Source organism: Delphinus delphis, chromosome 16 (assembly GCF_949987515.2).
Source record: "Delphinus delphis chromosome 16, mDelDel1.2, whole genome shotgun sequence".
Classification (NCBI taxonomy): domain Eukaryota; kingdom Metazoa; phylum Chordata; class Mammalia; order Artiodactyla; family Delphinidae; genus Delphinus; species Delphinus delphis.
The window spans coordinates 24,310,566-24,325,960 of NC_082698.1; the positions used below are offsets into that span (position 1 = coordinate 24,310,566).

Consider the following 15,395-nt stretch of genomic DNA (forward strand, 5'->3'; position numbering starts at 1 on the left):
TCAGTGATATTGGTCTGTAATTTTCTTTTTTGTAGTATCTTTGTCTGGTTTTGGTATCAGAGTGATGGTGGCCTTGTAGAATGAGTTTGGGAGTGTTCCTTCCTCTGCAATATTTTGGAAGAGTTTGAGAAGGATGGGTGTTAGCTCTTCTCTAGATGTTTGACAGAGTTCACCTGTGAAGCCATCTGTTCCTGGACTTTTGTTTGTTGGAAGATTTTTAATCACAGTTTCAATTTCATTACTTGTGATTGGTCTATTCATATTTTCTATTTCTTCCTGGTTCAATCTTGGAAGGTTATACCTTTCTAAGAATTTGTTCATTTCTTCCAGGTTGTCCATTTTATTGGCATAGAGTTGCTTGTAGTAGTCTCTTAGGATGCTTTGTATTTCTGCAGTGTCTGTTGTAACTTCTCCTTTTTCATTTCTAATTTGATTGATTTGAGTCCCCTCCCTCTTTTTCTTGATGAGTCTGGCTAGTGGTTTATCAATTTTGTTTATCTTCTTCTTTAGTTTTATTGATCTTTGCTATTGTTTTCTTTGTCTCTATTTCATTTATTTCTGCTCTGATCTTTATGATTTCTTTCCTTCCGCTAACTTTGGATTTTGTTTGTCCTTCTTTCTCTAGTTCCTTTAGGTGTAAGGTTAGATTGTTTATTTGAGATTTTTCTTGTTTCTTGAGGTAGGCTTGTATTGCTGTAAACTTCCCTCTTAGAACTGCTCTTGCTGCATCCCATACATTTTGGATCGTGGCGTTTTCATTGTCATTTGTCTCTAGGTATTTTTTGATTTCCTCTTTGATTTCTTCAGTGATCTCTTGGTTATTTAGTAACATATTGTTCAGCTTCCATGTGTTAGTGTTTTTTACGTTTTTTTCCCTGTAATTGATTTCTAATCTCATAGCACTGTGGTCAGAAAAGATGCTTGATATGATATCAATTTTCTTAAATTTACTGAGTCTTGATTTGTGACCCAAGATGTGACCCATCTGGAGAGTGTTCCGTGCACACTTGAGAAGAAAGTGTAATCTGCTCTTTTGGATGGAATGTCCTATAAATATCAATTAAATGTATCTGGTCTGTTGTGTCATTTAAAGCTTGGGCTTCTTTATTAATTTTCTGTTTGGATGATCTGTCCATTGGTGTAAGTGAGGTGTTAAGGTCCCCCAGTATTACTCTGTTACTGTGGATTTCCTCTTTTATAGCTGTTAGCAGTTGCCTTATGTAATGAGGTGCTCCTATGTTGGGTGCATATATATTTATAATTGTTATATCTTCTTCTTGGATTGATCCCTTGATCATTATGTAGTGTCCTTCCTTGTCTCTTGTAATATTCTTTATTCTAAAGTCTATTTTATCTGATATGAGTATTGCTACTCCAGGTATCTTTTGACTTACATTTGCATGGAATATCTTTTTCCATCCCCTCACTTTCAGTCTGAATGTGTCCCTAGGTCTGAAGTGGGTCTCTTGTAGATAGCATATATATGGGTCTTGTTTTTATGTCCATTCAGCAAGCCTGTGTCTTTTGGTTGGAGCATTTAATTCATTCACATTTAAGGTAATTATCTATATGTATGTTCCTATGACCATTTTCTTAATTGTTTTGGGTTTGTTTTTGTAGGTCCTTTTCTTCTCTTGTGTTTCCCACTTAGAGAAGTTCCTTTAGCATTTGTTGTAGAGCTTGTTTGGTGGTGCTGAATTCTCTTAGCTTTTGCTTGTCTGTAAAGCTTTTGATTTCTCTATGGAATCTGAATGAGATCCTTGCCGGGTAGAGTAATCTTGGTTGTACGTTCTTCCCTTTCACCACTTTAAGTATATCATGCCACTCCCTTCTGGCTTGTAGAGTTTCTGCTGAGAAATCAGCTGTTAACCTTATGGGAGTTCCCTTGTATGTTATTTTTCGTTTTTCCCTTGCTGCTTTCCATAATTTTTCTTTGTCTTTAATTTTTGCCAATTTGATTACTATGTGTGTCGGTGTGTTTCTCCTTGGCTTTATCCTACATGGGACTCTCTGAGCTTCCTGGACTTGGGTGGCTATTTCCTTTCCCATGTTAGGGAAGTTTTCGACAATAATCTCTTCAAATATTTTCTCTGGTCCTTGCTCTCTCTCTTCTCCTTCTGGAACCCCTATAATGCGAATGTTGTTGCGTTTAATGTTGTCCCAGAGGTCTCTTAGGCTGTCTTCATTTCTTTTCATTCTTTTTTCTTCACTCTGTTCCACAGAAGTAAATTCCAGCATTCTGTCTTTCAGGTCACTTATCCGTTTTTCTGCCTCAGTTATTCTGCTATTGATTCCTTCTACTGTAGTTTTCATTTCAGTTATTGTATTGTTTATCTCCATTTGTTTGTTCTTTAATTCTTCTTGGTCTTTGTTAAACATTTCTTGCATCTTCTCGATCTTTGCCTCCATTCTTTTTCCAGGGTCCTGGTTCATCTGCACTATCATTATTCTGAATTCTTTTTCGGGAAGGTTGCCTATCTCCACTTCATTTAGCTGTTTTTCTGGGGTTTTATCTTGTTCCTTCATCTGGTACATAGCCCTCTGCCTTTTCATCTTGTCTGTCTTTCTGTGAATGTGGTTTTTGTTCCACAGGCTGCAGGACTGTAGTTCTTCTTGTTTCTGCTGTCTGCCCTCTGGTGGATAAGGCTATCTAAGAGGCTTGTTTAAGTTTCCTGATGGGAGGGACTGGTGGTAGGTAGAGCTGGCTGTTGCTCTGGTGGGCAGAACTCAGTAAAACTTTAATCCGCTTGAATGTTGATGGGTGGGGCTGGGTTCCCTCCCTGTTGGTTGTTTGGCCTGAGACAACCCAACACTGGATCCCACCTGGGCTCTTTGGTGGGGCTAATGACAGACTCTGGGAGGGCTCACTCCAAGGAGTACCTCCCAGAACTTCTGTTGCCAGTGTCCTTGTCCCCACGGTGAGCCACAGCCACCCCCCGCCTCTGCAGGAAGTCCTCCAACACTAGCAGGTAGGTCTGGTTCAGTCTCCCCTGGGGTCACTGCTCCTTCCCCTGGGTCCCGATGCACACACTACTTTGTGTGTGCCCTCCAAGAGTAGAGTCTCTGTTTTCTCCAATCCTGTCGAAGTTCTGCAATCAATTCCCACTAGGCTTCAAAGTCTGACTCTTTAGGAATTCCTCCTTCCGCTGCCAGACCGCCATGTTGGGAAGCGTGACGTGGGGCTCAGAACCTTCATTCCAGTGGGTGGACTTCTGTGGTATAAGTGTTCTCCAGTCTGTGAGTCACCCACCCAGCAGTTATGGGATTTGATTTTACTGTGATTGTGCCCCTCCTACCATCTCATTGTGGCTTCTACTTTGTCTTTGGACGTGCGGTATCTTTTTTGGTGACTTCCAGTGTCTTCCTGTCGATGACTGTCCAGCAGCTAGTTGTTATTCTGGTGTTATCACAAGAGGGAGTGAGAGCACGTCCTTCTACTCCACCATCTTGGTTCCTCGAGGAAGGAACACTTCTGAACTCATTTTACAAGGCCAGCATCACCTTGATACCATGATCAAGTGGGATTTATCCCAGGGATACAAAGATGGTTCATTACGCACAAATCAATCGATGTGATACACCACATTAACAAATTGTAGAATAAAAATCATATGATCTTTTCAATAATGCAGAAAAAGCTTTTGACATTCAACATCTGTTTATTACAAAAACCTCAACAAAGTGAATATGGTGGGAATATACTTCATCATAAAGGCCGTAAGTGACAAACCCAAAGCAAACTTGATGAAAAGCTGAAAGCATTTCCTCTAAGATCAGAAACAAGACAAGAATGCCCACTCTTGCCACTTTTATTCATCATAGTATTGGAAGTCCTAGCTACAGCAATTAGACAAGAAAAAGAAGTAAAAGAAATCCAAATTGGAAAGGAAGAAGTAAAACCTGACTGTTTGCAGATGACATGATACTACATATACAGAAAACCCTTAAGATGCTACCAAAAAACTACTAGAACTAATAAAGAAATTCAGTAAAGTTGTAGGATACAAAATTAATATACAGAAATATGCTGCATGTCTATACACTAATAACAAAATATCAGAAAGAGAAATTAAGGAAACAATCCCATTTACAATGGCATCAAGAAGAATAAAATATCTAGGAATAAGTCTAACCAAAGAGGTTAAAGACTTATACTCTGAAAACTATATGACACTGATGAAAGAAAATGAAGGTGGCACAAACAAATGGAAGGATATATCATACTAATAGATTGAAAGAATTAATATTGTAAAAATGACCATACTTCCCCAGGCAATCAACAGATTCAATGCAATCTCTATCAAAATACCAAAGACATTCTTCACAGAACTAGAACAAATAATTTTTAAAATTTGTATGGAAACACAAAAGACCCCCAACAGCTAAAGCAATCTTGAGAAAGAAGAACAAAACTGGAGGTATTATGCTCCCTGATTTCAAACTATGCTGCAAAACTGCAGTAATCAAAACAATATGGTACTGGCACAAAAACAGACACATAAATCAATGGAACAGAATTGCGATCCCAGAAATAATGGGATCATTATTATGATATGGTCAATATGGTCAATTAATCTATGACAAAGGAGGCAAAAATATACAATGGGGAAAAGACAGCCTCTTCAATAAATAGTGTGGGGAAAATTGGACAGGCACATGCAAAAGAATCAAACTAAACTCATTTATCGGACTTCCCTGGTGGTGCAGTGGTTGAGAATCTGTCTGCCAACGCAGGGGACACAGGTTTGAGCCCCGGTCCAGGAGGGTCCCACATGCTGCGGAGCAACTAAGCCCATGTGCCGCAACTACTGAGCCTGCGCTCTATAGCCCACGAGCCACAACTACTGAAGCCCATGCACCTAGAGCCCATGCTCCACAACAAGAGAGGCCACTGCAATGAGAAGCCCATGCACTGCAATGAAGAGTAGCCACTGCTCACCACAACTAGAGAAAGCCCACACGCAGCAACGAAGACCCAATGCAGCCAAAAATAAATAAACTTAAAATATTAAAAAATAAGAACATAGAAAAAATAAATTGTATGCTTACCCACATAAAAAATAAATTAAAAATAAATGATTTTTTTTAAAAAGTTGAAAAAAAACCAACTAATTTATCACACCATATACAAAAATAAACTAAAATGGATTAAAGACTTAAATGCAAGGCCTGAAGCCATAAAAACTCCTAGAAGAAAACATAGGCAGTAAACTCTTTGACATCAGTCTTTACAATATCTTTTTGGATCTGTTTCCTCAGACAAGGGCTACAAAACCAAAACAAAAAAACAAATAGAACATGTATAAAACTAAAAAGCTTTTAGGGAAGGAAACTATCAACAAAATGAAAAGGCAACCTACTCAATGGGAGAAGATATTTGCAAACAATATAATCAGCAAGGGGTTCATATCCAAAATATACAAAGAACTCATACAACACAAATCAAAAAAAACCCCCAAACAACTCTATTAAAAAACAGACAGAGGACCTGAATAGGCATTTTTCCAAAAACGACATACAGACGGCCAACAGACATTATGATAAGATGCTCAATGTAACAAATCATTAGGGAAATGCAAATCAAAACCACAATGAGATACCACCTCACACCTATCAGAATGGTTAGCATCAAAAAAGACTATAAAAAGTGTTGGCGAGTTTGTGGAGAAAAGGGAGTACTTGTGCACTGTAGTGGGACTGTAAATTGGTGTGGCCAATTTGTAAGTTGGAAAAGAGTGTGGAGGTTCCTCAAAAAATTAAAAATAGAACTACCATATGATCCAGGAATTTCACTTACGGGTTTTTGCCTGAAGAAAACAAAAACACTAATTCAAAAAGATACATGCACACCAATGTTCATTGCTGCATTATTTATAATAGCCAAGATATGGAAGCAACCTAAGTGTCCATTGATAGATGATGGATAAAGAATATGTAGTATATGTATACAAAGTGATATTACTCAGCCATAAAAAATTGAAATCTTGCAATATGCAACAACATGGATGGATCTAGACGGTATTATGCTTTGTGAAATAAGCCAGATAGAGAAAGACAAATACTGTATGATCTCACTTAAATGTAGAATCTAAAAAACAAAATAAAACAGACTCAGATACAAAGGACAAATAGGTGCTTGCCAGAGGGGAGGCGGGTAGGGGGAGGAAGAAATAGCTGAAGGGGATTAAGAGGTATGAACCACCAGTTATAAGATAAATAAGCCATGGGGATATAACATACAGCATAAGGAAAATGGTCAATAATATTGTAATAACTTTGTGTGGGGACAGATGATTACTAGACTTAGTGTTGTGATCATTTCATAATATATGTAAATGTCAAATCACTATGTAGTACACCTGAAACTAACACAATATTCTACATCAATCATATTTCAACTTTAAAAAGTTGTGATATCCCAACCCTGATCAAGGGCCCAGGATGTGCTAGCATTTGGATACAAATAATAAGACAAATGAGGAAGAGACAGTCCCTCTCTTCCTAAACTTATGTCACATGACTGAGAGACAAGGATGGTGACAGAAGATTTCTACAAAGTGTTGTGGCCAGTAAAAGCAGGGAGTGACTAACTGTTTGGAGGAGTTGGGGGAGAGTTCACAAAAATGTCACTTAAACTGTCCCTTAAAGAATGAGTAGGAGTTTTCCCCAAGCAGAGAGAGAAAAGAAGGGCTTTTTAGGCCAAGGTTCAGTGATAAGAACAGGAGAGAGTTGAGTCCAGCTCAGCAGGTACATACACTAGGCAGGTACATGGAGAGAAAATGCTGGGTGCATAGGTTGGCAAATGCGATGTGGTTTGGGACCACATCCTTTAAGCAACTGGGAGCCAAGGATGAGCCATGCCTGGGTTTGTCTTCAGAGGAATAACTCCAGCAGGAAAGCAGAGAACAGAATGAGGGGACTGCTCAGGGGACCAGTACAAGCAGAAGATGAAGAAAGCTGGACCCAAGGTCGCTAGAATGGAAAGTAGGTAGATGTGAAGACATTTCTGAGGCAGAATCAGGGAGATTTGGTGAATGACCAGACAAGGGAGGAAGGAAGGACCAGGAGCCCAGAGGACTTCAAGGTTGCTACTGTGGACACCTCAGGGGGTGGAGGTGTTGGCATTGGAGGCAGACAGGCTAGGAGAGGGGAGGATATAGGGAGAGGGGAAGGGAACTGTTACTACATTCTCTGCTGATGATCAGTGGGTTCCTGAAATGTTAAGCTTGAGGCCCTGTGGGACTATCTAGAAGAGAAGTTGAAAACAAGGTCTCAGACTTGAGAATTGAGGAGCATGTTGGAACCAGAGGTGGATCACATCCAGAGCCATGGGAGTGGATCTGTCTACTGGGATGGCTTACAGGGAGGGCCAAGGCAACCTGATTTTTGAGAAAACTAGCATATAAGGGGTAGGTAAGTATGAGAGACCCAGAGAAAGAGAATGAGGGAGAATAATTTACCCCAAACCAAGAAAAGGCAGACGTTTAAAAAGGAAGGAAAGATTTGAATCATCAGTGACATCAAAGGGGTTAAAGAGAAGAAACAGGAGAAGGACTGAAAACAGCCTCTGGGGTGGGCTGTGAGGACCAAGCAACCTTGGTCAGAAAGGCTGGAGTAACGTGTGGGGGTAAAGGTCACAGAGACTGAAGAATAAGTCAGAAGTAAAAAAGAAGTGAGTCTTTTAAGAAACATGGCATGAGAAGAACTGAGATCTGGAACTGATTTGAGGGAGTAGGTAAAAATCCAGGAAACCTAAGATATACAAATTTGTAGAACTAAAAGAAAGGACTTCCTAGGATCCCAAAGCAAATCATAATTCTATGACTTATTTAAACCAATAAGCAATACAGAATTCCCATTTCTACCCTGAAGTTTAATTGCTTGTAATGTATTTTCAGATCCTTGAACTAAAGATACTACACATGAGCCAAGATTTATTTCTAAGGCATCTCAATTCTGGATTCCCATTTCTCTGAACTGCAGTCATCTGAACAAGCACTGATAAAGACTAGCGTGTCGGGCTTCCCTGGTGGCACAGTGGTTAAGAATCTGCCTGCCAGTGCAGGGGACATGGGTTTGAGCCCTGGTCTGGGAAGATCCCACATGCCGCGGAGCAACTAAGCCTGTGAGCCACAACTACTGAGCCTGCACTCTAGAGCCCACGAGCCACAACTACTGAGCCCTGTGCCACAACTACTGAAGCCCATGTGCCTAGAGCCCGTGCTCCGCAACAAGAGAAGCCACCGCAATGAGAAGCCCGTGCGCTGCAATGAAGAGCAGCCCCCGCTTGCCACAACTAGAGAAAGCCCATGTGCAGCAAAGACCCAACACAGTCAAAAATAAATAAAATAAATGTATAAAAATAAAAAACAAATAAAGACTAGTGTGTCTACTCATTTGTCTCTGTACTTTTACATTTACTTCCTTAAGGTAATTAATTATGTTTAAGGAAAAAAATATAAGTAAATGCCCTCTCATTAAATAAACATCCAATCAACTGGAAACTAATTTTTACCTAGAGCTAACTAATCTTACCATTGTCATCAAATAATGTTTTTGCCAGAGAACATAAATGTCATCTAAAAAATAGGTAAAAGAAAATTCATTAACCAGTCATTGTTACCATTTGTTTTAGTTTTCCCTAGCCGAATTACAGAAAATTTATAACAAATAACATGGCTCTACTTTCAAAAGAGTGTATGCAAATTAAAAATTAGTCAGATGGGATAAGCTTCTGGAGAAACAAATATCAAGATAATACTCACGAGAGGACCTTCAAGATGGCGGAGGAGTAAGACATGGAGATCACCTTCCTCCCCACAAATACATCAAAAATACATCTACATGTGGAACAACTCCTACAGAACACCTACTGAACACTGGCAGAAGACCTCAGACTTCCCAAAAGGCAAGAAACTCCCCCACGTACCTGGGTAGGGAAAAAGAAAACAGGAAAAACAGAGACAAAAGAATAGGGACAGGACCTGCACCTCTGGGAGGGAGCTGTGAAGGAGGAAAAGTTTCCACACACTAGGAAGCCCCTTCACTGGCAGAGATGGGGGGTAGCGGAGGTGGGGGTGGGGCAAAACTATGGAGTGATGGAGGAGAGCACAACAACAGGGGAGCAGAGGGCAAAGCGGAGAGATTCCCACACAGAGGATTGGTGCCGACCAGCACTCATCAGCCTGAGAGGCTTGCCTGTTCACCTGCCGGGGTGGGTGGGGGCTGGGAGCTGAGGCTCGGGCTTCAGAGGTCAGATCCCAGGGAGAGGACTGGGGTTGGCTCTGTGAACACAACCTGAAGGGGGCTAGTGCACCACAGCTAGCTGGGAGGGAGTCTGGGAAAAAGTCTGGAACTGCCGAAGAGGCAAGAGACCACTGTTTCGGAGTGCGTAAGGAGAGGGGATTCAGAGCACGCCTAAACAAGCTACAGAGACCGGCGTGAGCCACAGCTATCAGTGTGGACGCCAGAGACGGGCACGAAATGCTAAGGATGCTGCAGCCACCAACAAGCCTGTGTGCAAGCACAGGTCACTATCCACACCTCCCCTCCTGGGAGCCTGTGCAGCCCGCCACTGCCAGGGTCCCGTGATCCAGGAGCAACTTCCACGGGAGAACACACAGCGCATATCAGGCTGGTGCAACGTCATGCCAGACTCTGCCGCCACAAGCTTGCCCTGCATACCATACCTCCTCCCTCCCCCCAGCCTGAGTGAGCCAGAACCCCCTAAGCAGCTGCTCCTTTAACCCCCTCCTGTCTGAGTGAAGAACAGACGCCAGAGGGCGACCTACACAGAGGAGGGGCCAAAACCAAAGCTGAATCCCCAAGAGCTGTGCAAACAAGGAAGAGAAAGGGAAATCTCTCCCAGCAGCCTCAGGAGCAGCAGATTAAATATCCACAATCAACTTGATGTACTCTGCATCTGTGGAATACCTGAATAGACAACGAGTCATCCCAAAACTGAGGTGGTGGACTTTGGGAGCAACTGTAGACTTGGGGTTTGCTTTCTGCGTCTAATTTGTTTCTAGTTTTATGTTTATCTTAGTTTAGTACTTAGAGATTATCATTGGTAGGTTTGTTTACTGATTTGGTTGCTCTCTTCCTTTTTTATATATATACATAAAATATGCTTATATATATATATACTTTTTCCTTTTTCTTATTTTGTGATTGTGTGTATGTTTCTTTCTCTGATTTTGTCTGTATACGTTTGTTTTTACCATTTGTCCTAGGGTTCTGTCTGTCCATTTTTTTTTTCAAGGCACATTTAATTTAATATCAAGAGTGCAATACAAAAGGCCCAAATACAATGAAGGAACACATTCCCCCATTAACACCAACGACAATGCTCTTTCAACATGTGCCTGTTGAATGGAATGGGGATTTAATAAATTTCACTACTGAAAAAAATAACGCAGTGAGTCTCATCACAGCTAATAACCTTATACAATCTAGTTGTGAAATGAATGTTTATAATGCTTCAAACAGTTTAGACCTGAAGTTTGATACCACACCTTCATTATTTGTACAGTCCTCAATAAGATTATCTACAGTATTAGCAACCATTCAAAGAACAAACCATTGAGTAAAACCACATTGATTTAAGGCTCAATCAAGTAATATGGAGCCCCAAACTAAATGGTTAAATATATGAACTACTTGTACTGACATCTATTATTTGATTCTCTCATGACTATTAAGTTGGTTCTTAGCAAATAAACCCTTTAAAGGCAAAATTCACCTCATTTGAGTTTGACCCAGAAGTTCAACAACAATCACGAAGTCCACAGTCTTATTGGCAAAACTGATATACAGTGTCTCTAAGTCACTATGCTCAAGGTTAAGAGCGATGCATATTCCATCTTTACATTTACTGGAATTTTACATGTTCAATTCATGATTTTAAATCTGTAGGTTTTCATTCCTCCAAACTGTCTGAAGACACAGTGTGCCACAGACTTAAGACTTCTGTTTCTCCCTCTATTTTCTTCAAACAGAAACACTTCTCAAGTGTCTACATGTTCTAGAAGGGGAATTTTTCGGAGGTGGCCACTTCTTCGGAATAGTCCGACGCCATCAGGCCTCTGAAGCAAGGGGAGGGGGAAGAGAAAAAAGCTGAAACACAAGGTTCATCTGGTAAGTTTTACATTAACCATTACAAGCTGGGTAGTATAAGAATGTGGCTTTTTGGCTCAAAAAATCTGAGTCTTGGTGTGGAAACGAGTACTTGGCTGTCCCACCACAGCTTTCTCGTAGTGGGACTGTCAGGGAAGTCTTGACTGGGGAGTATGATTTGTTTACCTATCAGGCGTAAACTTCCAGGCACTCAGTTCATTTTGGGCTTGTTCCAGTTTGTCTTTAGTCTGTTCCAGTTCACCTTTCATTTTTAGGTAAAACAAGTTGATCGCTGGGTCTACCATTGTTGATCTCAGTTGGGCAACGCTAGGCTGCTGGACTTGCTTGAGGTACTGGATTTGAGTAGTACACTCCTGCATCTCTTGCTCCTTGGTTGCTAGTCGCATTACAAGAATGTTTTCCCTGCGTGCAGACTCTTGCTGTTGTTGCTTTAGTTTTTCTTCAGATTCCCTTAGCCAGTTACATCATTAGAGTTAAGATCTGTGTACTTGCCCTCCAAAGCTTGTACATATGCTTCATATTGTTTCCACATGAGAATTAATTCATCTCGTGCCATAACTTTGAAGTCTGTTTCACTCAGTCGAACCTTTTTAGGAAGAGGTTCCTCGTTGGTCATCTTGAATCCTCTCCTGACGGAGGCCGCGCCAGCGCCGCCCAGTCACATAGGCTGACCCCGTGCTACCCGCTCGCTGCCCAGGCCGCCCGACCCTGCTGCCGCCGGCCCCCACACTCCTCCTCCCGCCACAGCCCCGGCTCTCCCCTTTATTTGCAGGTCTCGCTGTCCCATTTTTTTTTTTAGTATAGTTTTTAGCACTTGTTATCATTGGTAGATGTGTTTATTGGTTTGGTTGCTCTCTTCTTTTTATTACTTTTTTATTTTCATAATATATATATATATTTTTTAATAACTTTATTTTACTTTTTTCTTTCTTTCTTTCTTTCCTTTTCTCCCTTTTCTTCTGAGCCATGTAGCTGACAGGGTCTTGGTGCTCCAGCTGATGTCAGGCCTGAGCCTCTGAGGTGGGAGAGCTGAGTTCAGGACATTGGTCCACCAGAGACCTCCCGGTCCCTCATAATTACAGTCAAGAGCTCTCTTAGAGATTTCCATCTCAATGCTAAGACCCAGCTCCACTCAATGACCAGCAAGCTCCAGTGCTTGACACTCCATGCTAAACTAGCAAGACAGGAACACAACCCCACCCGTTACCAGACAGGCTGCCTAAAATCATAATAAGTTCACAGAAACACCAAAATACACAACCGGACACAGTCTTGCCCACCAGAAAGACAAGATCCAGCCTCATCAACCAGAACACAGGCACCAGTCCCCCTCCACCAGGAAGCCTACACAATTCACTGAACCAAACTTACCCAGTGGGGGCAGACACCAAGTATAACAGGAACTAGGGACCTGCAGCCTGAGAAAAGGAGACCACAAACACAGTAAGTTAAGCAAAATGAGAAGACAGAGAAATACATAGCACATGAAGGAGCAAGGTAAAAACTCACCAGACCAAACAAATGAAGAGGAAATAGGCAGTCTCCCCGAAAAAGAATGCAGAGTAATGATAGTAAAGATGATCCAAAATCTTGGAAATAGAATGGAGAAAATACAAGAAACATTTAACAAGGACCTAGAAGAACTAAAGAGTAAACAATGATGAACAACGAAGTACATGAAATTAAAAATTCTCTAGAAGGAATCTATAGCAGAATAACTGAGGCAGAAGAATGGATAAGTGACCTGGAAGATAAAATACTGGAAATAACTACCTCAGAGCAGAATAAAGAAAAAAGAATGAAAAGAATTGAGGACAGTCTCAGAGACAGCTGGGACAACATTAAATGCACCAACATTTGAATTACAGGGGTCCCAGAAGAAGAAGAGAAAAAGAAAGGGACTGAGAAAATATATGAAGAGATTATAGTTGAAAATTTCCCTATTATGGGAAAGGAAGTAGTCACTCAAGTCCAGGAAGCGCAGAGAGTCCCATACAGGATAAATCCAATGAGATACACGCCATGACACATATTAATCAAACTATCAAAAACTAAATACAAAGAAAAAATATTAAAAGTAGCAAGGTAAAAGCAACAAATAATATACAAGGGAATCCCCATAAGGTTAACAGCTAACCTTTCAGCAGAAACTCTACAAGCCAGAAGGGACTGGCAGGACATTTAAAGTGATGAAAGGGAAAAACCTACAACCAAGATTACTCTACCCAAAAGGATCTCATTCAGATTCGACGGAGAAATCAAAAGCTTTACAGACAAGCAAAAGCTAAGAGAATTCAGCACCACCAAACAAGCTCTACAACAAATGCTAAAGGAACTTCTCTAGGCAGGAAACACAAGAGAAGGAAAAGACCTAAAATAACAAACCCAAAACAATTAAGAAAATGGTCATAGGAACATACATATAGATAATTACCTTAAATGTAAATGGATTAAATGCTCCAACCAAAAGACATACACTGGCTGAATGGATACAAAAACAAGACCCATATATATGCTGTCTACAAGAGACGCACTTCAGACCTAGGGACACATACAGACTGAAAGTGAGGGGATGGAAACAGATATTCCACGCCAATGGAAACCAAAAGAAAGGTGGAGTAGCAATTTTCATATCAGACAAAATAGACTTTAAAATAAAGACTATTACAATAGACAAAGAAGGACAGTACAGAATGATCAAGGGATCGATCCAAGAAGAAGATATAACAATTGTAAATATTTATGCACCCAACATAGGAGCACCTCAATACATAAGCCAAATGCTAACAGCCATAAAAGTGGAAATCGACAGCAACATGATAATAGTAGGGGACTATAACACCCCACTTTCACCGATGGACAGATCATCCAAAATGAAAATAAATAAGGAAACACAAGCTTTAAATGATACATTAAACAAGATGGACTTAACTGATATTTATAGGACATTCCATCCAAAAACAACAGAATACACTTTCTTCTCAAGTGCTCATGGAACATTCTCCAGGATAGATCATATTTTGGGTCACAAATCAAGCCTTGGTAAATTTAAGAAAATTGAAATCATATCAAGTATCTTTTCCGACCACAAAGCTATAAGACTAGATATCAATTACAGGAAAACAATCTGTAAAAAATACAAACCCAGGGAGGCTACACAATACACCACTAAATAACCAAGAGATCAATGAAGACATCAAAGAGGAAATCAAAAAATAGCTAGAAACAAATGACAATGAAAACAAACACGACGACCCAAAACCTACAGGATGCAGCAAAAGCAATTCTAAGAGGGAAGTTTATAGCAATACAAGCCTACCTCAAGAAAAAAGAAAAATCTCAAATAAACAATCTAAACTTACAACAAAAGTAATTAGGGAAAGAGGAAGAACAACAACAAAAAAAACCCAAAGTTAGCAGAAGGAAAGAAATCATATAGATCAGATCAGAAATAAATGAAAAAGAACTGTAGGAAATGATAGCAAAGATCAATAAAACTAAAAGCTGGTTTTTGAGAAAATACACAAAATTGATAAACCATTAGACAGACTCATCAAGAAAAAAAGGGAGAAGACTCAAATCAACAAAATTAGAAATGAAAAAAGAGAAGTAACAACTGACACTGCAGAAATACAACGGATCATGAGAGATTACTACAAGCAGCTATATTCCAATAAAATGGACAACCTGGAAGAAATGGACAAATGCTTAGAAAAGCACAACCTTCCAAAACTGAACTAGGAAGAAATAGAAAATATAAACAGACCAATCCCAATCACTGAAAATGAAACTGTGATTAAAAATCTTCCAACAAACAAAAGCCCAGGAACAGATGGCTTTACAGAGTTAACACCTATCCTTCTCAAACTCTTCCAAAATATAGCAGAGGGGAGAACACTCCCAATCTCATTCTACAAGGCCACCATCACCCTGATACCAAAACCAGACAAGATGTCATAAAGAAAGAAAACTACAGGCCAATATCACTTATTAACATAGATGCAAAAATCCTCAACAAAATACTAGCAAAGAGAATCCAACAACACATTAAAAGGATCATACACCATGATCAAGTGGGGTTTATCCCAGGGATGCAAGGATTCTTCGATATGTGCAAATTGATCAATGTGATACACCATATTAACAAATTGAAGAATATAAACCATATGATCATCTCAATAGATACAGAAAAATCTTTGGACAAAATTTAACAATGATTTATGATAAAAACTCTGCAGGAAGTGGGCATAGAGGGAAAC

The 15,395-nt window shown here is 40.1% G+C and overlaps 1 protein-coding gene and 1 pseudogene across 1 annotated transcript in view; both read right to left on the minus strand.

Moving 5' to 3' along the window:
- Positions 1-15,395, minus strand: part of CFAP58 (cilia and flagella associated protein 58) — a 107,533-nt gene that overhangs the window by 12,170 nt on the left and 79,968 nt on the right. The gene's annotated exons all lie outside the window — the stretch shown is intronic.
- LOC132439302 (pre-mRNA-splicing regulator WTAP-like) lies at positions 10,266-11,908 on the minus strand (annotated as a pseudogene).